Source organism: Dasypus novemcinctus, chromosome 11 (genome assembly GCF_030445035.2).
Source record: "Dasypus novemcinctus isolate mDasNov1 chromosome 11, mDasNov1.1.hap2, whole genome shotgun sequence".
In the NCBI taxonomy this organism is placed as follows: domain Eukaryota; kingdom Metazoa; phylum Chordata; class Mammalia; order Cingulata; family Dasypodidae; genus Dasypus; species Dasypus novemcinctus.
The window spans coordinates 122,315,689-122,342,330 of record NC_080683.1 but is presented as its reverse complement, the minus strand read 5'-3'; the positions used below and the strand labels follow the sequence as shown (position 1 = coordinate 122,342,330).

The following is a 26,642-nucleotide window of genomic DNA, read 5'->3' as shown; positions in this document are numbered from 1 at the left end:
CCGGCCCCGCGCCCTGCTCTTCTAACGGGCTGGCCCTTTCCTCCTGCACATTCGCTCCCGAGTTGAAGATTTGTCACAACAGCTGAGCCTCTCTGGGAGTCGTGGCAAGGCCTCTGGCGGTAGTAGAAGGCAAGCACTCGGGGACAGCAGCAGCTGCTTTTATTTTTGGTTTCCGTCAGGTGTTTGTAAGTTGAGACCCGCCTGTGTTCACACACCGTGGTGTGGGAGCCTGTGGTCCACTCCTGTAGGGATACTGGATGTGGGAGAATTAAAAGGAGAGACGCGAACAACCCCGAACATCACTGGCTAGTCAGAAAGATGTTTTTAAAAACCCGGGTCTGAATTAATGGTTCAGAGACTATGGACGGGCCGCGGCTCGTCCGCGGGCTCGTTGCGTGGAAAAGGCGCGCCTGGCTGTTGCTGCGGGATCCGGCCGCCGTGGACTCCGCGTTGCTGGGTGGTAGGTGCTGCCCCGTGCTGGCTTTTCTTCGGGAGCTGACTAGATGAGTGTCATTCATTGGTTCTGGTCGTGTTTTTAACTCCTCACTCAAGCAATATCATATCACAAGTAAAGAAAAGACAAAGAACAGTCCACTCGCTATTGTATACAATGTATTGACTTGATATTTAATTTTTCCTTGTATATTCTTTGCATCTTTGTTCATATTCACACATCTGAAATAGTTATAATCATGGTATTGATATAATCCTTATTTTCAGAATCGTGTTTTGATACACACTTTTCCATTTTTGCAATTTTCATACTCTAATTTTAAAGGCTGGATAATTTAGTTCTAATTCAGTGGTCACAATTTCCTTAAAATTCCCTTATTTCTGAGTGTGCAGTTTTTCTTTTCCCTGTGGCATTGCTGCTAAAGGGTAGGAATACTTTCATTACACATGATCCCTATTGTCAGATCACTTTCCGTTTTTATTACAACCACCCCAATGAAAAAAAAAATTCACGTTCTTATTTTAATTTGTGTTCTTTAATAAGTGGTGTGGTTTCTTTTTAAAAATATATTTCTTCTTCTGAATTGGCTTATCATATCTTTCCCAATATATTTCCTAAGGACTTGAGTTTTAAAAAATAATTTTCTGGGAGCTCTTTGTATGTTATAAAAATTAATTCTCATTATTTATACTCGGTCGTAGTATTTTCCAGTGTGATTTAAGTTTTCTTTTGTTATTTTATCAATTTAACAGTTTTAACTTAGTTTTACCTGTTTTATCTGGTTTTGATTATTTTTTAATGAATGTGTTCAAAATTATTTAAAAGTTAGTCACAAGATAGTGGGGCTCTTTATGGTTACAATTATTCATGTGATTTTCTGGTTAACAGTAGTTAACAGTAGTTTACTAGAATGAATTCTTAGAGACCTTCATATTCAAGAGTCATCAAATGGGCAAGCTAGAGGAAGATTATTATTCTTTAATATATTTAAGAGTTCTATTAAGTAATATGCTATTTACAGATTAAATGTCCAGATTGAAAGTAGATGGAAACAACATTCAAGAAATTATGAATATAGTAAATCTGGTTATTAGATTAAGAAATGCATTTAATGTTAGATTTTAATAAAAATAATTATGTCTTGGAGGTAGAAAACATTTTAAAATCACACCATGTTTAAAAATCAATTTTGCATGCCTTTTTAGCCTAATGACACAACTTCCCCATGCCTTAATGTTAAAATTTAAATATAATTCCATAAATGTGGTTTCAAATCATTAGTCATCTGCAAACATTATTTTAGTGGCCCCTTATCGATTGTCTGAATTATGCCTTATTGTTGGTTTCCTTCCGAGGGGCAGATTCTATTATGTAACTCTTGGGATCTGTAATGTATTTCAGCATTTTCTTTTCAGTGGTTTTGTTGACCTTATAATAGTAATTTTTTTAAATAATCCAAGTTATCTGATAAACGTGGTTGGTTGGGACGTTTATTTCTCAACTCTGATTTAGACAGGACTTCAATGTATCTTCCAGTATTTCATGCAGGAGAAGGGGATCTAAAGCGTCTAATGGAGGACTGTTTCCCCTTAAGTAGTTTTAAGCAATAAATTATTGTTACCAAATATTGTCAAGTAAATGGGCAAACAAAAAGATCAAAACCATAAGTGGGGAGGGGTCCTGTTTCCTGCATGTTCAAGACACATCAGGGCAGGAGGTACGAGAACCACAGCTGGCCTGCAGTCAACTGATCGATGGCAGTGTGCCAAGGTTAAATTGAACTGGGACAGCTGCAAAAGCTAAGGCTGAATTTTGAGGCAGGTTAGGATTGAAAGATAAATGGTGAATAAACTACTTATGCAGAATCATAAGGGTTCTGGTGCTACGTTTTTATTAGTGCCCGTTTAGGTAGAGACGTTCTCTTGGGTTGGGCTTTCTTTTTCTTTATTCTGGTTGTGGTCACGAAGCGTCATTTCATCTTTGTTGATCGCCACTTTCACTGAGTTGCCTCATTTTCTTTCAGAAAGAAGCTATGAACAAAGATCCATATTGAATTATGATTTGTATCTCAGTCCTGGATGGGAATTTTATCAGTTGTGTGTGTGGTAGTGTCTGGACGAATCAATATCACATTCACCCTGGATTCTGCATCTACTGTGCTTTCTCATCAGCTTTATTTCTCCTCTTCTAGTTTGATGTCCAGTTGGACAGCATGAACAATAGATTTATAGAAAACTCTCTAACATATTAGTGCAGGAAAGTACATGTGACACTGTGGCCTTTTACTCCCCTGCTATTTTCAAAATGACAATTTCTAACTTTTCCAGAAAATATTTTTAAAGGAAAGTGTGTAAAAGTGCAATAGATCATACTTGGGAGTACTGTGGGACCATTGGGTGGAAACAAAAGTAGAATGTGTGTCCACAAATTCATCTAATTTCCCACTTCTTTATCTGGAGGTACTTATCAATATGCTAGTTGAAATTCACGCAAGGTAAACTGGGTTTGTAAGTCTAAAAACTACTGGAAGTTCAAGTTTCATATTGATATGGGGTTTCCTATTTCTCTTTAGTCTGAAGCGAGTGAGCCAGCTGAGCTGGCACAGTTTTGTCCCCATCTCGGCTCCCAGCACTCTTACGTTCTCGCCTCCTTGTTGAGCATGTCCACTGAAGAGCTCTTCAGAGAGCCGCTTCAAGGAGCACGTTGTTACTAAGATGCGCTTTCATTTAGGAAACTTTTCAAACTATATTTTGGTGGAATAAGCAAGCTTGAGTGGAGATGAGCAAGAGGGGCAAGTATTGTGGGCTGTAGGAAGATGTCACTGCTGATAACTCTTGCTCTAAATACGAGTCCAAAACAGCCCCACCATCGTGATGATGTCACCTTTCTGTTCCGTGTCGTTAAGCCTGATAGCCGAGATCAGAATCAGCATGCAAATAGGCCGGATTCATTTGAGCCATTTGCCCTGAATATTGACGACTCCTTGTAAGGGAGATCTCTAAGCCAGTACACTATGCAAGTGAAGTTGTATGTTTTATTTCAGAATTTCTCCAATTTCCTCTTGACAAGAGAGCTCCCGAGCAGCTTGATTATTATTTGTTGTTGAGGTTAGTGTGGGGCACAGATAAGAGGTTTAACCTAGGAACTGATTGACGTGTAGATTCCGTCAACAGCAAGGGCAGATCTATTGAAAATGTGTGCCCTGGACTGAAGAAACTGTATGGGAATTTTTGCATCATTGTGTGAACTGTCGTCAATGGATGTTTACAGCCTGTGTTGGGGGCGAAGGGTTTTTGGTTCAATAGCCCAAAGTTTTAGGTCCTACGTCTGGGTGATTTTGGGTTGCGCCGTATTAAGTCTGTAATTATTTACAATAACGGGGATTGCCAGAGCAAAGATCAATCCGCTTGCTGCCTCCAGCATTACGAAGGAACTCTGTTGACGGTCCGGAACAGCTTCGGTAGTTGATGTATCCTATCCCCTCGCCCCCTCCCCAACATCTTGTTTCATTGCAAATATTTATTTCACTCGTGGTTCTCCACCCACCTGGTGGGCAGTTGTGGTTGCTGTGGGAATGCTGAGCCGCAGGCCCCGGGGGGGTCTGGCTGGGGCACTGGGAAGGTCCCGGAACGGCTGGTGGCGGGGCTGTTGAAATTGATGTCAAGGAAGCCCCCAGGGGGTTGCCAGAACCATTGGTGAGAGGCGTTTCACCGCTAGTCAGAGGGCAGAAGCACGTGGGGCTGGTGGGAAGAGTAAAGCGGAAGTCTATGCCCTTGGAGATGTTCAGATGTGCTTTGGAAACCTCAGAATGAAAAGAAGAAGAAAAATTACGATCTAAACGATGTTACTGTCGGAGAGGCCGCCTGTCCGGTGCTTCCCTACCTGTTTCAGAGAATGGTCTGGTTTGCCTGGGAAAGTTCATTTCGTGTTAACTGGCTGTTCATCTTCACAATGTTTAATAAAATGTAAAGTGCAATATAATATTTAATGACAGCATAATATAACGCGGTACCTTCTGCTTGTTCCTGGGGGGTGGGCGTTTTTGAAGCCTGCTGGCCAGGTGTTCTGTCGACTGGGGTTACAGTACCCGTGGAGGAGGTACCCCTTGCGTGGTATCGTAGTGGGCAGGTGACATCATCGTGACTTATCCCAGGTGGCGCTAACCGCGATCACTTGGTTAAGGTAGCGTCGGCCAGGTCTTTCCATTGCAAGTGACGCTCCGTTTCTTTCCGAGTTTCAGTTGTTTGAAGTCAGGATTAAGCTTTGCCTTTTGAAGGGGGAGAATAGCTTCACGTATTCCTTACGCATTTATTGATGTCAGAACGGACTCATGGGCATTTACTTGGTTCTTCGTAACTCAAAGACCATCTTTATGCATTTTGTTGCTCATAAACCATTGTTTCATCTGATGGCTCCCCCTCGGTGTAGCGTGCCCCCGCGCCTGTTCTGTCCCTGGCCCTCGACACGTCGATTAGGCTCTCCTTCAGGCTCCCGACAGCAGGAAACGTCCTCGGTCATGTGCGTGTGCCCTGTGGGAGAAGTCATGATGCAAAGCTTGTCGATAACTGGCGCATCTGCCTGAGAAGGTGCCGTGGCATTGAGAGCGTGGGTGAATGGGACCCAGAGCACAGTTCACAGTCGGAAATCACAGTCATTTTTCCTGAACTCCTTTGCATTTTATTATGTAGAAGTCAGTAGCCATTTCGTTAGGAGACGTAGAATCCTCGGGGTAAGACATCCATGGTAATGCCCCATTGGGAAACCCCTTAGTCTTCCCTTTCTGGACTCTGCTTTACATTCTTTTATTTGATTTCCAAACGATAGGGTAATAGGCGAGCTTTAAAGTGAAGTCAGGGAGGAACTCACACAAGTACCGTAGATAAGACTTTGATTGCTGAAGCCTATTCGAGAAGGCCGCATCGGAGTGTAAATCGTACTAGGATTCCCATTTCAGAAAAAAAGAGCTAATGTTACGAGCTGTTTTCGATGTTTCCCAGAATAGGTCGCAAATGTGGATGATTGTATTTTGCATTTCTCGTCAAGTCTTCTAATCTGTGATAAAGTCACAGACTCTGTTAGAAAGAGGGAAAAATCTCACAGGACATGTATGTGCTCAAGTGTTGGTGTGCTGGCTTCACAAAACCCAGAATCCGCTCTCCAGGAGCTTCCGGGCGGTGATCTTATGAAGAGTGAGTTAAAGAAAGTTCACGCAGAACACAAAGGCGAGCACCCAGAGATCCCGACTACAAGTAGCGCTCATCCTGCGCAGCGACTCTTATTTCTGTTACTGTCACGGCAGCGCGATTCGTCCACCTAAAGGACAAAGGCTCCTGCTCCCGGGCACAGGGAGCCCCTGTCCTCTCGGAGGGCGTGCACAGCCTTTGTGCACAGACCCGGGCTCGCCGTGTTTGGGGCGACAAGCCTCCCATCCTGCCCGTGCTTTTAGAGTGTTGGAAGCAGGCCTTTGAGGGAGGCCAAGGGAAGTTGCTGCCGTGCGTGCTCCCCAGAAAGGAGGGTGCACGCAGGGGCGAGCACCACTGCCGGCTCCTCCCGCTCGCTGTTGGGAGGCCAGGCGGGACTGCGCTTTTCTCTGCATCGTGGGGGCATCCGGCCACTTCTCTCCATCTTGACCTAGGGAGCCCCTGTGAATTGTCGTCCTCATGTGAATGCAGCGGTGGGCACCCCCGCCTGTGGGAAGGAGAGCTGCTGCGCGCCCTGCGACAGCCGTTGTCCTCATGCAGAAGCCCTGCCCGTGGGCTGCGGCCTCCGGCTGACTCCGAGACGTCACCTGTGCTCTCTGCTCCTTCTTCACAGCCACACGCGTCTCCATCAAGACTGTCACCCGCCGTTCGCGCCGTCTCTGGGCCCCGAAGACGTGACCTCGAGACTGCTGGTGTGTTACCAGCCCGTGCGTGTCCTGGGCCTTAGAAGAGGTGGCGCCATCTGAGCAATGCTCAGGTTTGCAGGGTTCCAGCGTGGCCATCGCGGCAGGGGCTGGACGCCCGCCGCAGCCTGCTGCTCGGAGGAGGCTCTCTGGTGGGCCTCCGACGACTTCCGCTCCCCACGACCTGCGGTGGCACTCCCGTGGTCACAGCACCGGGACTGGGTGACAGGGCGAGACCCTTTCCCCGCTGCTTCGCCCTCCCCAGCCTCCTGGGTGGCGCCGGCAGTGGTGGTGGGCTGTGCTGGGGAGGCCTCGCGCTCCAGGTCGGGCGATGCCAGCCAGGCCCTCGCGGCTCGCGCCGTGGGCTGCTTGCTCCTGGGGGTCCCGTGGACCGCCTGCCTGCCGTGGCTCCTGCATGGAGGTGCTTCGGCTTCACTCTTACACGCTGACGACCTGTGACTGAGTCTGCACGCTCATGCGATTGAGCTCCTGGATGAATTCACTTGTTCCACTGTTTCGTTTTTTTTAAAGACTTATTTTTTATTTATTTCTCTCCCCTTACCCTCCCCCGCCCCAGTTGTCTGCTCTCTGTGTGCATTCACTGTGTGTTCCTCTGTGACCGTTTCTATCCTTATCAGCGGCACAGGAATCTGTGTCTCTTTTTGTTGCATCATCTTGTTGTGTCAGCTCTCCATGTGAACAGCGCCATTCCTGGGCAGGCTGCACTTTCTTTCACGCTGGGCGGCTCTCCTTACGGGGCGCAGTCTTTGCGTGTGGGGCTCCCCTATGCGGGGACACTCCTGCGTGGCACGGCAGTCCTTGCGCGCATCAGCACTGCGTATAGGCCAGCTGCACACGGGTCAAGGAGGCCCGGGGTTTGAACCGCAGACCTCCCATGCGGTAGATGGATGCTCGATCCATTGAGCCAAGTCCGCTTCCCTGTTCCGCTGTTGTGACTCACTGTTGTGTGCTGGAGCGTGGCTGCGAACGGGAACAGGCGTGGGGACTAGAGCTGAAGACGGCTGACTCCGGCTGGGAGCGCGCCAGGGCCGCCGGGCGCAGGGCAGGCCGCGCCCTGCAGCGCCGCAACCTGCGGGCTGTGGATCCCCTCGGGGCAGGCCCAGGAGCCAGCACTCGAGGCGCTCCTTGCAGGAGGAGTCGGGGTCTGCCAGGGACGCTGATGGCGAGGCCCTTCCAGGAGGTGGCGCCGTGGCGTGCAAGGCGCGTGGGAGGCTGCAGGGCTGGGCGCGGAGGCGGGGAGTGGGGCTGAGCAGGGGAGGGTCAGGAGAGCCCGCGGGCACCGGGGTGGCCGTGGCGTGCGCGCGATCTCCGTCCCATGTGCGATGAGGAGGAAGAGGCAGTTCACCATCTATGGCCTCCTGCAGGCGAGCGTGGTGGGCGGGAGTCGGGGAGCCAGCCAGGGGCCCCCGTGCCCGGCGGGTGGGCAGCGGGCCATCCTCCCCAGGAGACGCGGAGGTCCGAACGTGCCGTGTGGAGAGCGGCCACAGGGCGGCGTGTCACGCTGGGGGGCAGCACGGAGCGACGACGGAGCGGGGCGCAGGCAGGGGCAGAAGGCGGCCCCCTGGGCCCCGCTGGGAGAAGGGGGTGGCGTCCTGGTGTGGGACGCCGGCCGACGAGCGGGACTTGGAGGAAGGCACTCAGCCTGGTGGGCTTGTGGTCGCGCGTGGAGAGGTCACGGGCCTTCGCAGGAGCGTCCCCTCTATGCCTAACCTACCACCTGTGTGTCCCCAGCAGGTCCCCTGGCCTGTGACGCGGGGCTGACCCGGCCCGGCCCGCGGGCTGTGGCAGAGGCAGCTCTGCGGAGCCGCGACGTTGCGCCGGGCCTCGGGTGAGGCCGGTGACCAGCGCCATGTCCCGAGGGCGAGCGCGGGCCCGGAGCTGGCGCCCCAGGGGACAGGCAGGGGACTCGGCCCAGGCGAGAGGAGCCCATCCCGTGGACTGCGCTGCGTCCCGGCCACCCCAACACCTTGACCAGAGCCCAAAGGCGACCACCCTCTGCGCAGGAGCCGGGAGAACCCCGAGGCAAAGGGCGTAGCCCGGGCCCCCAGGATCTTAGCGTCCAGAGGGCGACAGCGAGAGCACACGAGAGCAATGCGGAGCCAGCCAAGCCGCTGGGCGCGCACTGGTCTCACCATGTGACGACAGCAGGTCGTGGAAGGGGGTGTCGTAGGCAGCGGAGCGGCTTTCCAGAACGTTCTCCACATCCGTTTCGCCGATTTTGTACTGACGCGTGTCGTCATGCATGCTCGGGCTGTGCCTGGCTCTGTCATCAGCCCCGTGTTGGCGAGATCCCCTGGTCGGCGGTGCGTGACACGCACGCGTTCTCCTCGCGGAGTCCGCTGTGTGAATATCCCACAGCGTGTTCGTCTGTCACCGGTGACTTGGCCTGCCGGGTTCTGACTGTGACGTGTGGTGCTTCTGGGAAGGGGACGGTGGGTGCCTGCTGGGTATGTGCCCAGGAGTGGAGATGCTGGCCCATGGGGCTGGTGTCCCTTCTGCTCGGCAGGGACCGCCACCCACGCTTCTGAGTGGTCGTGCCCTTCACACTCGCTCCGCTGAGGCCAGGGAGAGGTGCTTCCACCCTGCTCGTGCGCGCGCGTTGGCGGCGGTGCCGCGGTACAGCTTTGTGGCCTCAGTGCCCCTTTTCTCCGACCCCGAGGGAGATTGAGCCCCTTCATTTGTGTGGTGGCCCGTGGAGGTCCTCTTTGGTGACCTCCCGGTTGGAGGACTTCTCCCACCTTCCGCCTTCCCACAGCCCCGATGCCAAGCAGTGGCCGTCAGCTCCTGAGGGCCTGCGAAGGACCGGGCCTGTAGCAGGGGACACCGCGGGCCTAGGTTGCCTTCGAGACGTTTATAATCTAGACCACTCCTTCGCAAAGCTTGGCTGTGCGCAGGAGGTGTGGGGTGGTAGGCAGACAGAGGGAGGACGACATACGACCGAGAGAGGACATGTCGAGATGGGAGCCTGCTTGTGTGTGGGCAAGAAAGAGCCAATGGAGGGGGACAGGGGGACGGTGCCAGAGAAAGACAACCAACCGTGCAGTCAAGAGGCAGCCGGAATGCACTGGCCTGGAGAGAGGCTGCTGGGGAGAGGGAGCCACGCACTCTGCTACGAGGTTCATGGGAATTTCCAGAAAGTTCTTGGAGAAACTCATTATTTTATTTTAATATGTAATTTTTGTGAAGCAGAAGGCACAGTCATTTGGGGAAACTGGGTGATGCTAAGGACAATGGGGGAACATCTGGAACTGTCTCTGGAGGAAATGGGAACGCGTGTTGGCTGGAGCATTATGGGATGACAACCCCGACAGGAGTGGCTAAGTCTCTGGGTTGGTGATCCCCATGGCTGGTAGTCTCTGTGGTTGGTGGTCTCCATGGTTGGTGGTCTCCATAGTTGGTAGTCTTTGTAACTGGTGGTCTCCGTGGTTGGTGGTCTCCATAGTTGGTGGTCTCCATGATTGGTGGTCTCCATAGTTGGTGCTCTCCATAGCTGGTGGCCTCCCTCAGGCACTCTGTGTGGTGCAGATATAGAGAAGGATGCTCAACCAGAGTTTGGTGGTCTTTAGGATGTGGCCACTCAAGGAGGAGGTGAGTTGGACTGCTGAGAAGAGAAGGGCAGGGTGAACGCCAGAGGGATCCTGACAGAACACTGAAAAGGACAAGGAACAGGAAGGGGAGGGGGAGGCAACTGTTGGGAGAGAAGGACTGAAACCAGGAGTCTCTGTGAAGTAGAACAGTGGACAGGAGTGGGACAGGCTAGTTGATGGGACAAGAGGGGCTATGGTAGACCCACTCATATTGACCCAACTCGATCTGTGCTCCCTGCTAGGATTTATGTGAAATAAACACTGAGGCAAATAACTGCTCAAAAATTCACATATTGAGTTCTCATTGTCCCCTGCACCATTAGTGAACAAATATTTCTAATTCAATGCTGCCTTCTTTCACATTGGCCATGGGTTCCTAGTTGATTCAATAAAGCTGGTTGTGGATCATGAGGAAACCAAGTGGCCAGGCCTTACTACAGCAGAACTCTGAAAATAGAGATCAGTTGCTTCCACCACCTCAGCAGCGATGGCCTGGACATGTGCCCTAAGCAGTTGTATTTGGAGTCCTCACTTGATCTGCTCCCTGGTTGCTGCACTGTGGAGTAAATAATAGAGTGTGTAAAAATCTTTGGCTTAAATTTAGGATATAAAACGCTGCATCGGGTGACACTCTCAGCTGAAGTCATGTTCATAAAACTACCATATATGTGTGTGTGTGTGTATATATATACACACACACACACATTGTGAAATGGGAAAAGCTTCACTAGAAGAACCATTTATAGGAATTGGCAGGTTGACAGTTTGTATGGGATTCCCCTGGACAGCTGGCTGAAAATGTAGATTTGGCATCTCAAGCCTGGAGGTGATGATGTGGTTGTCCAGAGACTCAACTTTGAGAACCTACAGTAGGACTTCCAGCTCTGGAAGATTGTTACACTTCTGGGTGCCACCAGAAGTTGTTTTGACCAGGGGAAAAAAAAAAAAAAAGAAGAAGGAAAAAGAGGAAAGAAAGGAGTTGAGTCTGAGGGTCCCTCCCCAGCTCTCCCCATGCCCCCATCCCCTTTATTTCTCAACTGAGAGGAGGGAGAACTGGTTCTAAGATCAATCCCTAGTTAAAGTCCCGCTTTGTCACTTACGAGTGTATGACTGGGGCAAGTCGCTGGCCCTCCATGAGCTCCTCCATCCCTCCCTTGGACAGGGCATAGAAGCAACTGCCTGGCAAAACTGTCTGCACTGGACATCAGGTCTGTAAAGTACCAGCTCAGCACATAGCTGTTAGATTAGTTTTCTTATGGTCCTGCGATATCCAGCTTCAAGGCAAACTGAATTATCTACTTGCTAAGAGGAATACAAATGCAAGTAATGATGGCGACCGATCACCTGAGGAATGTCTAGGAGCTGGACCACTCTAGCTGCACTGCACCTAGTGGCCCACTTCATCTCCAGGCTCCCCTGATGGTGCAGTATTCCTGTCGGGAATAAACTGCAAGTGCCTGAGGTCGCTGGTGAGTTCTTGGTGGAGCAGGCTTCAGCCCCAAAGGCCCCTGGGACTCGGAACCCTCTTGTGTGTTATGGGGTAATTCCTATACCTGCCTGGCCAGGACAGGCATGAGGGACGGGACAGGGTTGAAAGGGTTGGTTGTTTCATGAGAATTATTTTTTGAATGGGGGATTTGCTTTTGGAATCCTCACCACTGTGGTGGACTGTACTGGAAGGGGCCTGCACTCATCATTGCAGAACTGGGGTGTGTTACAAAGCCTCATTGAGCAGCAATTTCCTTTTGTGCAAAATGGAATTATGCTTCTTACAAGGGTCCTCATAGGCATTTAAATGGGTGTAATGATGACAGAGCAGAGTCCTGTGCCCATCTCCATCTCCATCCCCATCTCCATCTTTATCTTTGTCTCCATTTCCATCTCCATCCCTCTCCCCATCTCCATGTTCATCTCCATGTTCATCTCCATCTGTCTCTGTCTCCACCTCCATTTCCATCTCCATCTCCAGCTTCTCTCCAACTCCATCTCTGCCTCCATCTCCATCTTCATATTCATCTCCTTTTCCGCTTCTATCTCCATCTCCATGTTCATCTCCATCTCCATCTTCAGCTTCTCTCCAACTCCAACACCATCTCCACCTCCATCTTCATATTCATCTCCATGTTCATCTCTATGTTCATCTCCACGTTCATCTCCATCTCCATCTCCAGCTTCTCTCCAACTCCATCTCTGCCTCCATCTCCATCTTCATATTCATCTCCATCTCCGCCTCCATCACCATCTCCGCCTCCATCTCCAGCTTCTCTCCAACTCCTTCTCCGCCTCCATCTCCATCTCCATGTTCATCTCCATGTTCATCTCCATCTCCGTCTCCATCTCCATCTCCATCTCCATCTCCATCTCCATCTGTGTCTTCATCTCCAACCCCCACCCTTCTTAGAACATGGACTAGCAGAGAGTCTTGAGGAAGGCTTACTCTATATTTCCTTTTTCTTTTCTTACATTTGGAACCATTCGTATTCTATTTTATTCAGCATTCCTATTTGTTTAAGCCAATGGTGTTATACCACAGGTGTTTTGATTGAACCTTTGGAAAGGGCATTAAAATATTTTCCCACTTATATCTTCTCCTTTATCTGTTCTACACTCACATGCGTGAATGAAGACATGTAGGTGGCACCTGTCTTTTCACGGATCTGCATCCTGAGTCTGGCTGTGTGCATTAGAACATGGTCCCTTTAAGAACCACCAGCCACCGGCAAAAATAACCTAGGGCAGCTCAGGTGACTGCCAGGCTGCTCCCAGACAGCTCCTGGGTCAGGTTGCCTGTTCTCGGGCTCCTCAGTCAGCTGCAGGAAGCGCCTCTGTCCCAGCAGAGGGGGTACGTGTGTGTTTGTGCCATGGTCCCGCCTGCAGCCAAGCTCTCTCGAGCCATCCCCACTCTGGCCTCGCCCCGTCTTCACAGAGGATGCTTCTTGGTTGACCCAGTTCTCCTTGTTGCCTCAACTGAATTGTGACCTGGGGCAATAGCTCGTCATTCCTAAGAACCTTGGCTTTGAACCGCGACTTTGAAAACTGTGTCGCAGCCATCAAAACACGCAAGCGTCCTGCAGGCCCGCGGGGACGATGGTGCCCCAGTGAGGGGCGGCCACGTGGGGACCCGCACCTGGATGTGTGGGCAGCTGATGTCTCCACCAGGGTCCTCATGGGCTCTGCCCATGCCAGGGACAGAGAGTAAGCAGGGCATAAACCAGGTGGGCTGCTCTAGGGGCCAAGCACGTACACCCCAGACGGAATGAACTCCGTGAGTAGGTCCAGCTTGGTCAACTGGGAAGCAGTGAGACATCCAGGGACAGTGCAGAGTGGCCAGGGGCCCTGGGAACCACAGGGCTCAGGCCACCTGGGGCCTTGTCTCGGCCATGTCCCTACGTTAGATAGGATCCTATACCTAGGGAGCTGTCCGTGAGTGACTCAAATATTCCCATTTTACATGGAAGGAAGGTTGGGCCCATGCCCAGGGACTCAACTGGCAGGAAGAGCTCTGCCCCCATAAGCAGGTGCGTGGGTCGTTCCTTACCAGCTGCACAGCCACGGCCGGGATCAGTCTCCCTGAGCCCCACTTCCTTGTCTACCTGTTGGACCTGCCTTTCAAGGTTACAGACCAGTGCAATATGTGTGTGTATGTGTGTCATGAGATATATACATATGTATGAGATACGTATTTTTTTTTAGGAGGTACCAGGGGTTGAACCTGGAACCTTGTACACACAAAGCATGTGCTGAACCATTGAACTACACCCTCTCCACCCCCTAATGTTCTCATTTTTCTTAACATCCTTTTTGTGCAAACTCATTAATAAAATCTGGACTCTCTTTTGGGGAAGTGAAACAGCATGCAATTGCCAGGGAATATAACGGCGACAGCTCTAAATAAGCATTGTAGGACCTGATACGGTCCTGTGTACTAACTGTGATTGCTCTACTTTCCTGCTAAATGGGAACAATGCGACCCACAGTCTGTCTTGGAGTTGCCCTGAAGATCATTTAAAACAAAAAAAAAAAGTGCTCTGTGACCGGCAGAGCCCAGGACAAAAGTGAACCATCATCACCAAATACCGTGGCCTGCCCGTCTCTGCTCACCAGGCAGGCCGAGCAGGCACGGTGTAATTACGGATGCAGAGTGTAAATCCCAGAGCAATTTCAAGGTTATCTGACCTCGGTCAGCTTGCGGGCCTGTGATGAAATAACAAATCCTTCTGTTAGAGTTTACAAATGGAAGTGTGAGCATCCTTGTAATTGTTCTTTTTATTAATAAAGCATACAATTTATCCAAAGTGTACAATCATTGGTATTTTGTATCATCACATGGTTGTGTGTTGATCACTTCAATCATTATTAAAGCATTTTCATTATTTCAATCATAATAATAAAAAAGAAGAAAATTCCTCACCTCAATCTCTCTGCTTCCCCTGCTGTAATAGCTATTTCTGGCTGTTCTTGCACAATTATTTATTAAGCAGTTTTGTTAAGATATATTAATATATGGTATATCCAAAGTGTATAATCAATGGCTTTTAGTATAATCACAATGATGTACATTCATCATCTCAAAAATTTTAGACCCATTTCATTACTCCAAAAAGGCACACTTCACACCCCTAGCATTCCTTCCTCAGCCCTGCATAACCACTAATCTAATTTCATCTTTATAAATTGATTTATATTTACATTTCATATAAATGGAATCATACAATATGTACTCCTCTGTCTGGTTTCCTTCACTTAGTATATAATTTTTTTTGGTCTGATATTAACATTTTGTAGTCATAACCTGTATTTGTTCAACTTCAAAGAAAAAAGGTCATATATATGTAACTTTACCCATACTCATATTTCATATAATATATTTATGTTTCACATAATATCTTTAGTTCATAATAGGGCAATCATACAGTATTTGTCCTTTTGTGTCTGCCTTGCCTCACTCACCTTGTAATTATTTTAAAATTGACATTTCCCTATAGACATTTGCCCAAGTGGTCAAGCCAGGGTTTACTTGTTATTCATTTATTTTTAATATATTTTTTGTTTATTTTTAAAAGATTCTTAGGTTACATAAAATGTTACATAAAAAATATAAGGGATTCCCACATGCCTCACTCCCCATACCTCCCATATTTTGGCACATTAACAACAACTTTCATTAGTGTGGGACATTCATTGCAATTGATGAAGACATTTTGGAGCACTGCCACTGAGCATGGGTTATAGTTTACAAGTAGATGGCACTTCCACTCAATTCAGTAGGTTATGGCAGGATATATAATGGCCTGTATCTGTCATTGCAGTGTCATTCAGGACAATTCCAAGTCCTGAAAATGCCCCCGTATTACACCTTTTTCCCTCTCCCTGACTTCAGTACCTCTAGTGGCCACTGTTTCCACATCAATGATATAATTTCTTCCATTGCTAGAATCACAATAAGCCTGTAGTAGAATACCAGTAATTCTACTCTAATCCCTATTTTATTCCCCAGTCTTGAAGATTCTGGGTTGGCGATGCCCACTCCACCTCTAACTGAGAGGAAGCCTCAATCCCGTATGGCTGATGGATGGGACTCTCTTGCTTGCAGATGTAGACTCTCTCGGTTCTTGTTGTGGTGGTTGTCCATCCTCACCTCCTTGTTAACTGTCCTGGGTGAGTCCAATGAACTGGACAGTAGGTGCTGCAACACCGCTGAGGCTCAGGGCCCAGCTGGCACATGGAGAGCCCAGAGATTCAAGTCTCTTGGATATACACCTACCAACTCCAGTGCCGACTACAGGTTCGATAAAAGGGCCAGAAGAGGCATGTGTAGAGAAGTCACATCAGAGTCCAATTCTGTCACACTTGGGAATACAAACTCTGTACTTCTTATTTACAGGACATTATCTACTGTGATAATAGGGGCAATAGAGATTTAATTGTTATTTCTATGCTTTCATATTTAGTTACACCATTTGTGTCCACATTTCATTTCATAATTCTGGAATATTTGTGAGGTGGTGTTGCATATCACTGTTTCACTGACAGTTGGGTGGTCAAGTAACTTTCCCAAGACCCCTGGCATGTAAGTGGCAGAGCTGGACTGAAGCGAGGACTTCTGGTCCACCCCGTGCCCCTGCCTCCGCCCCTGCTCTCCAGGCTGGGTGGGGCTTCCACGCACTGGCCTGCACTCACTCTTGACTCGTTTCTCTCCTGAGTGAGTTATTCTTTCAGAAGGGACACTGTTGAAAAGGGTTCGAGGAGCTCGTGGGAGGGGATGCCGCAGGAGGGCCTGGCCCCGAGATGGCATGCTCGAGCCTCCTGGGATGGGGCGGCCGCCCCCTCAGGAGCCCCTCCCCGAGGCGGAGCCGGTCTGCACAGGGAACAAAGCTAGAGGCTTCTGGTCTGCTGTGGCCAGTGAAGGGGAAGCGCTGAGTTAATAAGCAAAGGCGCAGCCCTCAGTCACATGACTCCCTGCAGACGAGACCGGGCCGGGGGTTGGGGAGAAGACGCGGGGGTCCAGGGCGCATGGCTGCGTCGACGGAAATCGGGTGCTATCACCACTACCGCAGCCCCCGTCCCGTTAGCTATTTAGATCTCATTTAATTCACATCGGATCAAATGCCCGTCACACCAGTAGTCATATGTGGGATTACTGTGGTGGACGGCACATGTCCGCAGGCAGTTGTCTGGTGGACGGTGCTGGAGTAGGCGTTTCGGGTGGCGACATCTGTGTGTATAACTGCAGGTCAGAGATTGAAATCACTGGGTTATACGTTCACACCTAAGCCGCCCGAAGAGCCGTCGTTGAGCACACCACATGCGCATGCGTGCGCATGTGGTGTGCGCTGTTCAGTTTTATCCTCTCCGTCTTACAGGCCAGGGACGTAAGGCTCAGGGAGGCTGCGCCGTGGCCTGCAGGCTAAGCGTTGCGCTCGCTCTTTTGATTGCAGAGAGAATGCGTGTCCGCTCTGCCACGTGGTCTTTCCCATCGACTTAGGCCCCAGCAGGAGTGAAGGAGGCCGTGCTGGGTGCCACGGCGCACTGCTCTGCTGGGAGCTGGCATGCGGCACGCGCTCGACAGGACCTCAAAAGAAAACGGGTTCTGGCATGGCGATGTGCGTGTCAGGTGCTCGTGAGGGTCTCTGCAGGGTGAGCAGGGTCAGGGTGCACCCCCCCAAGCCTGACCTCCGGGGGGTTTTTCAGGTGTGCAGGGTTTGAACAGGCGCCTAGCGAGTGCGCAGGTGTGTGCCTTGGGTGATGGGCATGCTTACCCTCGGAAGTCTTTCCGGGTTGGGGGCCTAGCATGGGTGCAGACGAGGCAGGAAGTGGCATGTCTGGAGAAAGGACGTGGCGTTTGGAATTTCTGGAGCCAAGGGCTTGCAGAGCAGGTCAGAGGGACCATGCAAAACATCAAAGGACACCCAGGAAGCTTTGGAGGGTTTTAGCTGAAGGCTGCCTAAGTTGGGCTGATGTCTCCTAGTTTGGGAGAAGTTAGGACAGTTATTGTAGACACCTGTGCAAAGCATGTGGCGGGCTAGCCAAGGTTGTGGAGGTGACCTGGAAATAGTGCCTGGACCTAGGGTTAGTTGGGGGAGAGGAGGGCTAGGGAGGGGTCAAGGTGGCCGGCAGGTGTTTACCTTGGTCCTTGGTGAGGGTTTGGCCTCATCGAAGGAGATTTAATATTAGAAGGCTTTGTGCATATATACATGTGTGTGTGCATGCATGTGTACAGAAATGTGCATGAGTGTGCCTATACATGTGTACACAAGTGCACGTGCGTGTGCATCTGGCACATGTCCATGTATGCAGTGTACACACAAACATGCATGCTCGCACACATATATGACACACATGTTTGTGTGTGAATGCGTGAGTACACATACATGTACAAACATGCATGTATACGTGTGCATCGTTGGGCATGTGTGTGAGTGTGCATGTACTTGTGTGTTTGCATGAGTGCCTGCACAAATGTGTTCATGCATGGCTTGCAGGCACGTGTGCACATGCGTATGCATGCACGCTGTGTGCACATGCGTGCATGTGGAGGGGTGTGCACACCTGCACGTTTGCATGTGTGCACATGTACACGTGTGTGAGTGCATGCGAGCATGGGTGTGCATGTGTGTGTTCATATGCATACTCATGTGGGTACATTGTCAGTTGGAAAAGCGCGAGGATAAGGACTCAATTGTCCACAGACCCATAACATGTCCAGGAAGCAGTCATTCTCCAAGTGGAAAAGGCCACTCGAGCAATGAGCCATTTTAAATGTTATTTAAACAATTAAAAAATAAATCAGAACCCAACCATAATCCTGAAACTGAACAAGAGAACTCACCTTATAATGTAAATGTGATACAACTGTCCCAGGCTGGGCAGAGGATTGTGGACTTTAAAAAAATAGTTAAAACGTATGTATGAAAAGATTATCATCATGTTATTTTACTGGTGACCTAGGAGATGAATCTAAATATGGTTTCTAGAGATCCTAATGTTGAAAAAGCAATTTTTTTTTCCTGCATCGTCTTTGCTTGGTATATAGCTCTTTTTCTCCATCATTCTGTCCAGGTAATTAGATAATCCTGTCTTAAATTTAGTGACCGAGCGATTATACCACTTAATATTTCAAAAAGGTAAGAACTAACAAGTGTTCTCTAATGTATGTTTTGGCATTTCTTAATTTTAATTAGTGGTTTGTTTAAGCTCTTCATTGCAGTAGAGAAGCAGAAAATAATCTTTAAAAAGTTCAGTAACTATAATGGTAATGCAGGTTCTAATCTAGGGTAAGGAAATTCCATTATCCTTTTTCAAAAGCAGTTCTGCTGGTCCTCAGTTTAACAGGCAAGGAACTATGAAAACCAGGAGTGCTGATGGAAATGTTTTTGTGGAGCTCAGTCTGTGATGTCTGGATTGATAGTTAATATGTCTGTGTCATTTCAAATATTGCCTGCTCTGGAGACTGACATTGTGTTGCAAGTACCTGAGGGTTCTCAGTCCAGGCTTTGCAGAGACCATCACGACTGAAAGCTGCCCAGTGTATGGCAGGGTGAGCGGGAGCATTTCTGGGCACCCTGCATAGTTTTGAGTCACTTAAACACACAAATTTCTGTAAAATTAGGGAAACGCTTTAGGTTTCTGAGTCAGTTAACTCTTAAGTCCGTTCTTTCTTCTTTGGCAAATAGGAGTGCTAGGAATGTTTTTCATTACCTGTTTTGATTTTTTTTGTTTGTTTCTTGACTTTTTCCCTCAATGGTTCTCTTCCAAAAATTGGATAATGAGACCTTACCAAATAAAATATACCCTAGGTTTAGTTTGTTTCCTTCGCTCACGTTTTGGGTCAGGAATTAACCGCGGAATGCTCTGGAGATGGTCGGGCCCTGGCAGTGTTGGCGTGGGTGCTGGAGGGAGGGTGTTTTCCAGGGTTGCATTAGCAGCCGTCAACGAGGGGCGCCCTCCGCGGTCCCCTTCCATCCTCTGAACTGGGCCACATACCATCGACACATATGCACAGGAGAGAAATGTGAACGCTCTGCGAAATCTTAGGACTAAAAATAATCCTCACCTGTATTTATAGCAGTGTTGTCATGCTGGAGGAGAGCGATGCACAGGAAGAAAGTGCCATCTTGTTCCGGTGGCTGAGAAAGACAATGAACGGTGCAGAGGGTCTCGGGCTCTGCCTCTGTGAGGAAGCACTGTGCGTTTGTCAGAAGCTACAGCAATGTTGCCAGTGTGTTTTTGCTGATCTGTGTGGGCAGGATAGCGAACATTATAGGGCGCTGGGATAAATTCTAGCTCAGAGAGAGAGAGCCTGGGCTCAGAATCTGCAGGGCGTCAATGAACATCTGCCCACAGTAGAAAAGGACGGGTAATTTGGCCCCACGAAGAGAGCACATAAGAAGGAGGCGATTGGCCCCCAGGCAGGATGTCCCGTCCAGGTGCACATCGGCTTAAAGGAAACTGGGGAAGGGAACATGTTTTTAGATACTCAGATAGGAAAATATGCAAAAAGCCAGATTTGTCTAATATGAAAGTTCTGTGAAAGACCTGCTTTGCAGGGTAGCTCTGCATGTGCTGGAGTGGGAGGGGATGGCAACAGATGACTTGAATGCTATTAAATGTATGATACATGCACAGAGGTTATTTTCCTCTTTGTTAAAAACAAAACAGGATTTCAGTCTTAGTTCACATCTTATTTGTCAATTGCTCAATTAAAATCTTTGCACATAGCGCTTCGTTGATTGATTGGCTGATTCATTCATTCATCTGGTGCCTATGTGTGCAGGCTACCGCAGCAGGTGTGGTGAACGCGTGATGATCATCTCTATAAACTATCAAACCAGTTGAGGAAAAATAGAATGGCAAATAGTGGGCTTAACCTCCATTTCCCTGGTGAAAGTCACGGTTAGGTTGTACTCCCCTTAAAAGATTTCTAAAAAGTGATAGAGGCAGAACTGCCGTTTGTTATTTTCCTCACCTTTATTTGGAAAGCGACAAATGCCCCGTTTCTTTGGACTGATTCAGCGTTCATGTTTGGGGAACACATTTACGGAGAGGAAAGGGAGCATGAATCAAATAAAAGATGATGTGGCATTTTATAGATAGTTGGTGGTACCGTTTCATGCTTATAAAGTTGGGCTGAAATGCACAAAGCGGCTTGTTATTGCGGGAGCGTATTGAAACCAGCTCTTTGTGGTTACGTGTATGGAGGAAGCTTGAACTTGAGCTCTGCAGCCCGTGAACTGCAGAGCGCCGACTTGAGGTCCCTCGTAAGAAAGTCTAAATGTAGGCTGTTGAATAAGCCCTCTGAGGGCCCTGCGACTATTTTTATGCCTGGATATGCGTCATCACTGGGTATTTTCTCTGGTGACTCTTACATCAGGTCCCCTGCCATACCTTCCAGCAGTGGGGGACTTATGAGTGATGGGAGCACAGCTGTTGTTTAGCTTCCCCCGTGACCCCAGCCAGCGGACACCAGGAATTTCCGGGCTGTTCCCGGCGCCCCGTGCTGGAAGGCGGGCGCGCTCCAGCCGCAGGTAGCAGAGTGACGTTATTCTCCATCCGAGGCTGGGGAGGGACGCGGGGCGCAGGGGAGGGAGAAGGGCCGGCCGGGAGGGGGGATTCCTTTTGTGCACAGCGGCAGCCCCGACTGGGCACTCCGGCCCGGGGGACGGGCGCCCGCGGGAAGGCGCCTCTCCCAGCCCAGCGGGTGGCCGTGTGCGGGCCGGAGCGCCGCCGGGCGAGGGCTCTCCTTAGCTAGCCGGCGGGGCTGTGTTTCCTGGCTCCGTTGGCCGGTCCCGCACGGAGCCCGGCGTCCTGCCCTGGAAGGCCCGCCAGCCTCCGAGTGACACAGAGGAAGTGGGGGCTGGCTCCCAGCCCGGGAGCTGGGGCACCCATCTGGAGGCGGTTTTCCCGCCGCACCTGCCCTGGAGCTGCCCTGGGGAGGGGCACGCTGCGTCCCCGCCGGGTGGTGACAACGGCACTGGGCACGGAAAGCCTGTCTGGTGTTCCCTTCCCCGCCGCCTCCTTCCTTGGGTGTGCGTGAGGTCCCTGGACTGAGGGCGGCGGGCGCAGTCTCCCGCGCTTTAGCACACAGTATCCAGCCACGCCAAGTCCTCCCCTCCCTGCCCCTCTGTCTGTGCCCGAGGCTCCTTGGTCTGCAGAAGGGAAGGGTCGGGCACACGGAGCGGCCGGGCGTGCACGCGGCTTCATCCAGCGACTGCTTTGCTTTTCAAGCCACTGATACGTAAACTGAAAACACTCTGACTTTCAGTGTAATGCAACTGGGACAGAGTTGGTTTTTGGATCTTTTATGGCTACTTTTTTTTAAGAAAAAAGATAACACTTTTTGATTTGACTTATGCAATTTTATCCCTTTAGTTTATTTTTCAAAGTTCAGGTGTATCCCCTTATTGTAACAGATTGCCAAGCTAGCTTTCCACTGTAACTGATAGCTTAATGATTTGCCTCCTGGGGACCAGAGCCTGAGACACATCCTAGAGCCTCCTACCCTCAGACAGATGCTGTGTGGGGTAAAAATGTCCTAGTGGAAAAGGAGATCTTATTCCTATCTTTTTTGCCTCCTACATTTCCATTCAGCGGGTGTGGAAATTCGCAATTATTTTTATAGCCTCCTTTCAAATGAGCTATTCTAAAGGTGGGAACCTATGTAACAACTGTCAAGTCCTAGTGCTTCCATTTTAGGCATTTAAAATTCAAGTGACTGAAGGAGAAAGTAAAACGAGTGTCACTGTAAACGTCACCCGCAAAAAAACTTTTAAAAAATTGCTTCTTGAATAACCTGTATGACTCCTGACAAGCAATTAATAATTTGAAATTTGTGAACGATTGAAACTCAGCTCTGTGAGTTTTGAGTCATTAGTAGGTGAATGGTTTGAGGCTTCATAATGTGTCTAATGAGAAAGAAAGGACTGACGTATTGGTGGGACCCACTGCCTCAGTTTACTTCCTTCACTCTCCCCGGGGGCCTCGGGAACTTAGCGTCACTGTCCTGAGAGTAGCATTTTGTGAAAAAGGCATTTGGGTTTTCATTCAGAGGCTGGCGTTTTCCTTTGCCCTGTGTTGCAGGGGATGCTAGGAGATGCTCTAACATTCTCCTCCCTCCCTTTAAATGGTACATAGGTTTCGATGTGGAGGAGTGTGAGAGCAGAAGCAAACGTGGAGGGGGTTATGCCTTCTCCATTAAAAATACATCTCATAAAAGATGATAGTTTGTGTGGGAGGGAACCCACTGCTTGTCTGTTGAGCTCAAGGGCTTGCTCTGTGCAAGCGCTCTTTGCGTTGCGGGTTGTGCCACGGCCGCGTTTGCTTGCAGATGAGGATGTAAGTTCAAGACTGCATGCCGGTGGGAGCTGTGACTGAGAGCCTGGCGTGGAATCTGCTTGGCTATTTTTATAGCAACATATGCAAATCTTTTCTCCCAAGCCGTTTTTTCCTTTCTTTTTCTTTTCTCTCTTTCCATGTGCAGCTTTGTGTAATCTTGAGGACTGCGAAATTCCAAAGGTGTCACATCTCGCGCCGTCGGGCACGGGGACGTGTGAACCTGCGCCGGCTGGCTTTGTGCTAGAGCAGCTCCTTCCGTGCGAGAGGCCCCCACTGGGTGCTCGGTTTCTATGGAGACACTTTCATGACTCGAGATGCTCAGGATGTCGGGGGAGGAGCGTTTGGGGTGTGCGCTCGGGCCGGTGCAGGTTTGGGGTCCCGGGCGCTGACCGGGCCTGGTCCATCACAGGGCTTGGGAGGCTGCTACAAATGCCAAGAGCCCGACGGGAGCCCCGAGGCGACAGGATGCAATTTTACCTTCCTCCAGGTGCATTAATCCAGCGTGACCCAAGGTCACGGAGAAAGTCCCAACACCACGGAGGTGGGATGAGGCTCAGGGCAGGGCGCTGCTGAGAAGGCTCCGCCGGGGAGGATCGGACGTGCCATGCTTGGTGAGTGACTGTCCAGCTTGCTACCCGTGTGTGGAGGCCTTGGGCCCCAGAAGGCTCCCCGCTTTCCTGAATCCCCGTCTGTGACGGCGCGAGCTTGGGGGAGCCCCGTACCCTCCCCACGAGCCACGGGGCCAGGCCGCGCTGCCTCTCTCAGACTCGCCCAAGGGACACCGGGGGGCCTGGAGCTGGGGCTCCGCGCTCACCTGTGTGACATCAGGCCGGGTGCCGGCAGCACCCCTAAAAGTGGTGAGCGGTCAGGGTGCCCTCGCGGCTTGGCTGCGGGGTGCCTCCGTCTTGCTGTGACAGCGTCGGCCACGTTCCTCCGTGACGACGGGTGGGCCATCGAGTCCCCAGACGGCTACGACGGTCGGGCCGGGCGCGCTGGCGCCGAGGGGCGCCTTTGGAGAAGGGCCTGCCTAGAGCGGGCGCCGGGAGCGGACCGCGGGTGCAGGCACACGGCTAGCTGCTCTTGCCACCACGTGTGGAAGGAGACCCGTTTTCTGGAAGAAATGCTCGGGGTGGGTGTCGCTCAGCTCAGAGCTTGAAAGGCCACGCTGTCCGTTCCAGGGGACGGGCCTGAGCGCCAAGCCCTTCTGTCCACCACCTTCTTCCCACTTGACAGACGTCGGAAGAGGCCCCCCCCCGACGGAGTCAAAACCGAAGAGTGGAGAGGGGGCTCCCCTGGGGCCGCGTGTGGGGACCCCGCCTTGCTGGGAGCGGGGTGCCGTTCCCCGCGACATGCCAGGAGTCCCTTGCTTTAGGATTTCATCTACAAAACTTGCCTCCGCAAACCTGGATTTGGGGCGTTTTGAAAATTCCCTACATGGAAGTTTACAGACATTTAAATGACTAATTGCCCACAAGTGCCTCGTTTCCTATAAAATCACAGCCTGGCTCCTGCCCGAATTGGGCAAAGGCGCTCTGAAAATTACCTCCTCCTGTTGTTCGGGTTAGTTTTACACCAGTGCAGAAGTAGCCGTAAGGCCACATGGCACAGCCCAGGAAAGAATTCACCTTCCTCCTGAGGGAATACGTCTAGGAGACGCCAGGCAGAGAGAGGGCCAGCTCTGGAAAAGGCAGGGCTGCCGGAAAGCGTAAGAGAACACCTGGCTGTAAGGAACAGTGGTGCGGGACGGGGCGGGCATGCCCCGCGGCCGTGATGATCCGCGGTGCCCTCAGACTTCAAGGACGGCTGCGGTCGGGGCCCCAGGGCTGGAGGAAGGAGGCCCAGCGACAGGGAGACTTGGTTTCACCCACGGCTCTACCGGGCAGGGGCGTGAGGAGCCTGCGCGGGGCGGCGGCCCCGGTTGTGCCTGGACGGGGAGGGCAGTGGCTGGAGGAGGCAGCCGCCCAGCTGGAGCGGAACCTGCTGGAGCCTTGCCTCAGTGGTGGGCTGGGTCTCTGGGCGCGGGGCAGCCCCCCCGTTGGTAATGAAGCGCCGAAGCAAACCTTGCTTTCTCTTGCCTGGATGCCTGCCTCGGAGGAGGGGACCGAGAACCTTGACGGCGAACAGCTCCAGGCCGGAGGCTGCCTGTCCCCAGGAAGAGAGGCCTCTTTGTCATTATGTAGGGCATGTGGGTGGCCTGTCCAGTGCCCAGGGCTAGCCCATCAGGCCACCTGAGGCCGAGCCGTCCCGGTGGGAGGCTCTGGTTCTTCTCGGGCCTTTGTGTTTCCTCTTCAGAGTCATTGCTGGGAGGGTCAAGTGCAGGCTGTAGGGCTCTTGGCAGCAGTGTTGAATTTGAGGTCCTCCTGAGAACAATTGTCTGCAATGTCTTGATGCTCAGGAGGGAGATGGGAAAAAGGGGATAGAAGAGAGCTGAGTTTAGAACCCTGGAAAATATTCTCGTTTTGGGGACAGGAAGAAAAACAGAGTCTAATAAGGTAGACTAAGAAGGGATAGTGAGTGGGTAGGTAGGAGCCAAGAGAATTGCGGCAATAGGAGAGATGTATTCCTTCCTTCCATCCACCCACCCACCCACCTACCCTTCCATCCTCCCTCTCTCGCTCTTTCCCTTCCTTCCTCCCACACTTCCATCCATTCATTCATCCACCCACCATCCATCTAGCCACCCAACCTCACTCCATCCATCCTCCCTCTGTCCCTCCTTCCCTCCCTCCTTCCACCCACCTTTCCTTCCTTCCTTTGTTCTTTCCTTCCTCCCTTTTTTCGTTACTTTCATCCACCCTTCCATCCACCCATCCACCCTTCTACGCATCTATCATCCATCTAACCACCGAGCCTCCCTCCCTCTTTCTCTCCCTCCTACACTTCCATCCTTTCATCCATCCACCCACCCATCCACCATCCATCTAGCCACCCAACCTCCCTCCCTCCATCTTCCCTCTGTCCCTCCCTCCTTCCTTCCCTCCTTTCCCTCCTTCCACCCACCTTTCCTTCCTTCCCGCCTTCCTTCCCTCCCTCCTTCCTTTCTTCTTTCCATCCACCCTTCCATCCATCCACCCACCCATCCACCATCCATCTAGCCACCCAGCCTCCCTCCCTCCCCCGCTCCCTCCTTCCCTCCCCCTCCCTCCCCTTCCCTCCTCCCATCTGATACATAGTGAGGGTCCTCTAGATGCCAGGTTCTGTGCTAGCTTCAGGGGACACAACAGGGAATCAGACATAGTTCTTGTCCTAAAATATCGTATTTGGAGTCAATGGGCCCAGGTACAATATTGTGTGCCTCCTTTTCAATGTGATTCCAGCTCAGCTCAGGGCAGCTGAGAAAGCCAAGTGTGGAGTGGGCCAGGGGAGGGGGAGGGGGAGGTGGGGGATCAGGGCCAGCGCTGTGGGTTGGGGCGCTGGAGTGGGCTGGTGAGGTGTTACTGAGGTCCCCCCGATGTGGTCCGGGGTGCAGATGGCCAGGCCAGGTGCGGTGGCTCTGGAAGCCAGCCGGAGGGTGGAGGCCTGCTCGAGCAGCTGCGGGGAAGCGGAACGTGGAAGGCAGGAGGCCGCCGAGGAGGTGGGCGCCCGGGTCCGAGAGCAAGAGGCCCGGGGGGCCTGGCCTCAGTGTGGAATGCTGGTGGGGGCTTGAGTGACTGGGAGCCGGAGCCTGCTTGAATGGGCGCTGACGCATGCCCCTCTCGTGTGTTTCCCCTGTGACGACTCTAGAAAGGTGCTCCTAGCTGGCGTGGGCAGGTGCACCTTAGACTCCTGCCCCACCTGTGATCAGTTCCTCGCACCACCCGCAAAGCTCATCTTCTCAAAACACTGAGCGGGCCCGTGTGATGGTCTCACCTCGCTGGCCCCCATC

General features: G+C 51.1%; 1 protein-coding gene across 10 annotated transcripts in view; it reads left to right on the top strand.

Moving 5' to 3' along the window:
- HIVEP2 (HIVEP zinc finger 2) overlaps nt 1-26,642 on the top strand; it is a 172,794-nt gene that overhangs the window by 30,625 nt on the left and 115,527 nt on the right. For 3 of the 10 annotated variants that reach the window (XM_058307573.2, XM_058307572.2, XM_058307565.2), the window contains exons 1-2: nt 20,825-20,970; nt 23,265-23,388. The exons of 3 other annotated variants lie outside the window; for them this stretch is intronic. The gene's annotated coding sequence lies outside the window, so the exon portion shown is untranslated. Of the gene's footprint in view, nt 1-20,824; nt 20,971-22,628; nt 22,778-22,922; nt 23,389-26,642 lie in introns of those variants that run through there. 4 more of the 10 variants (XM_058307568.2, XM_071218694.1, XM_058307566.2 and 1 more) reach the window with 3 other exon arrangements.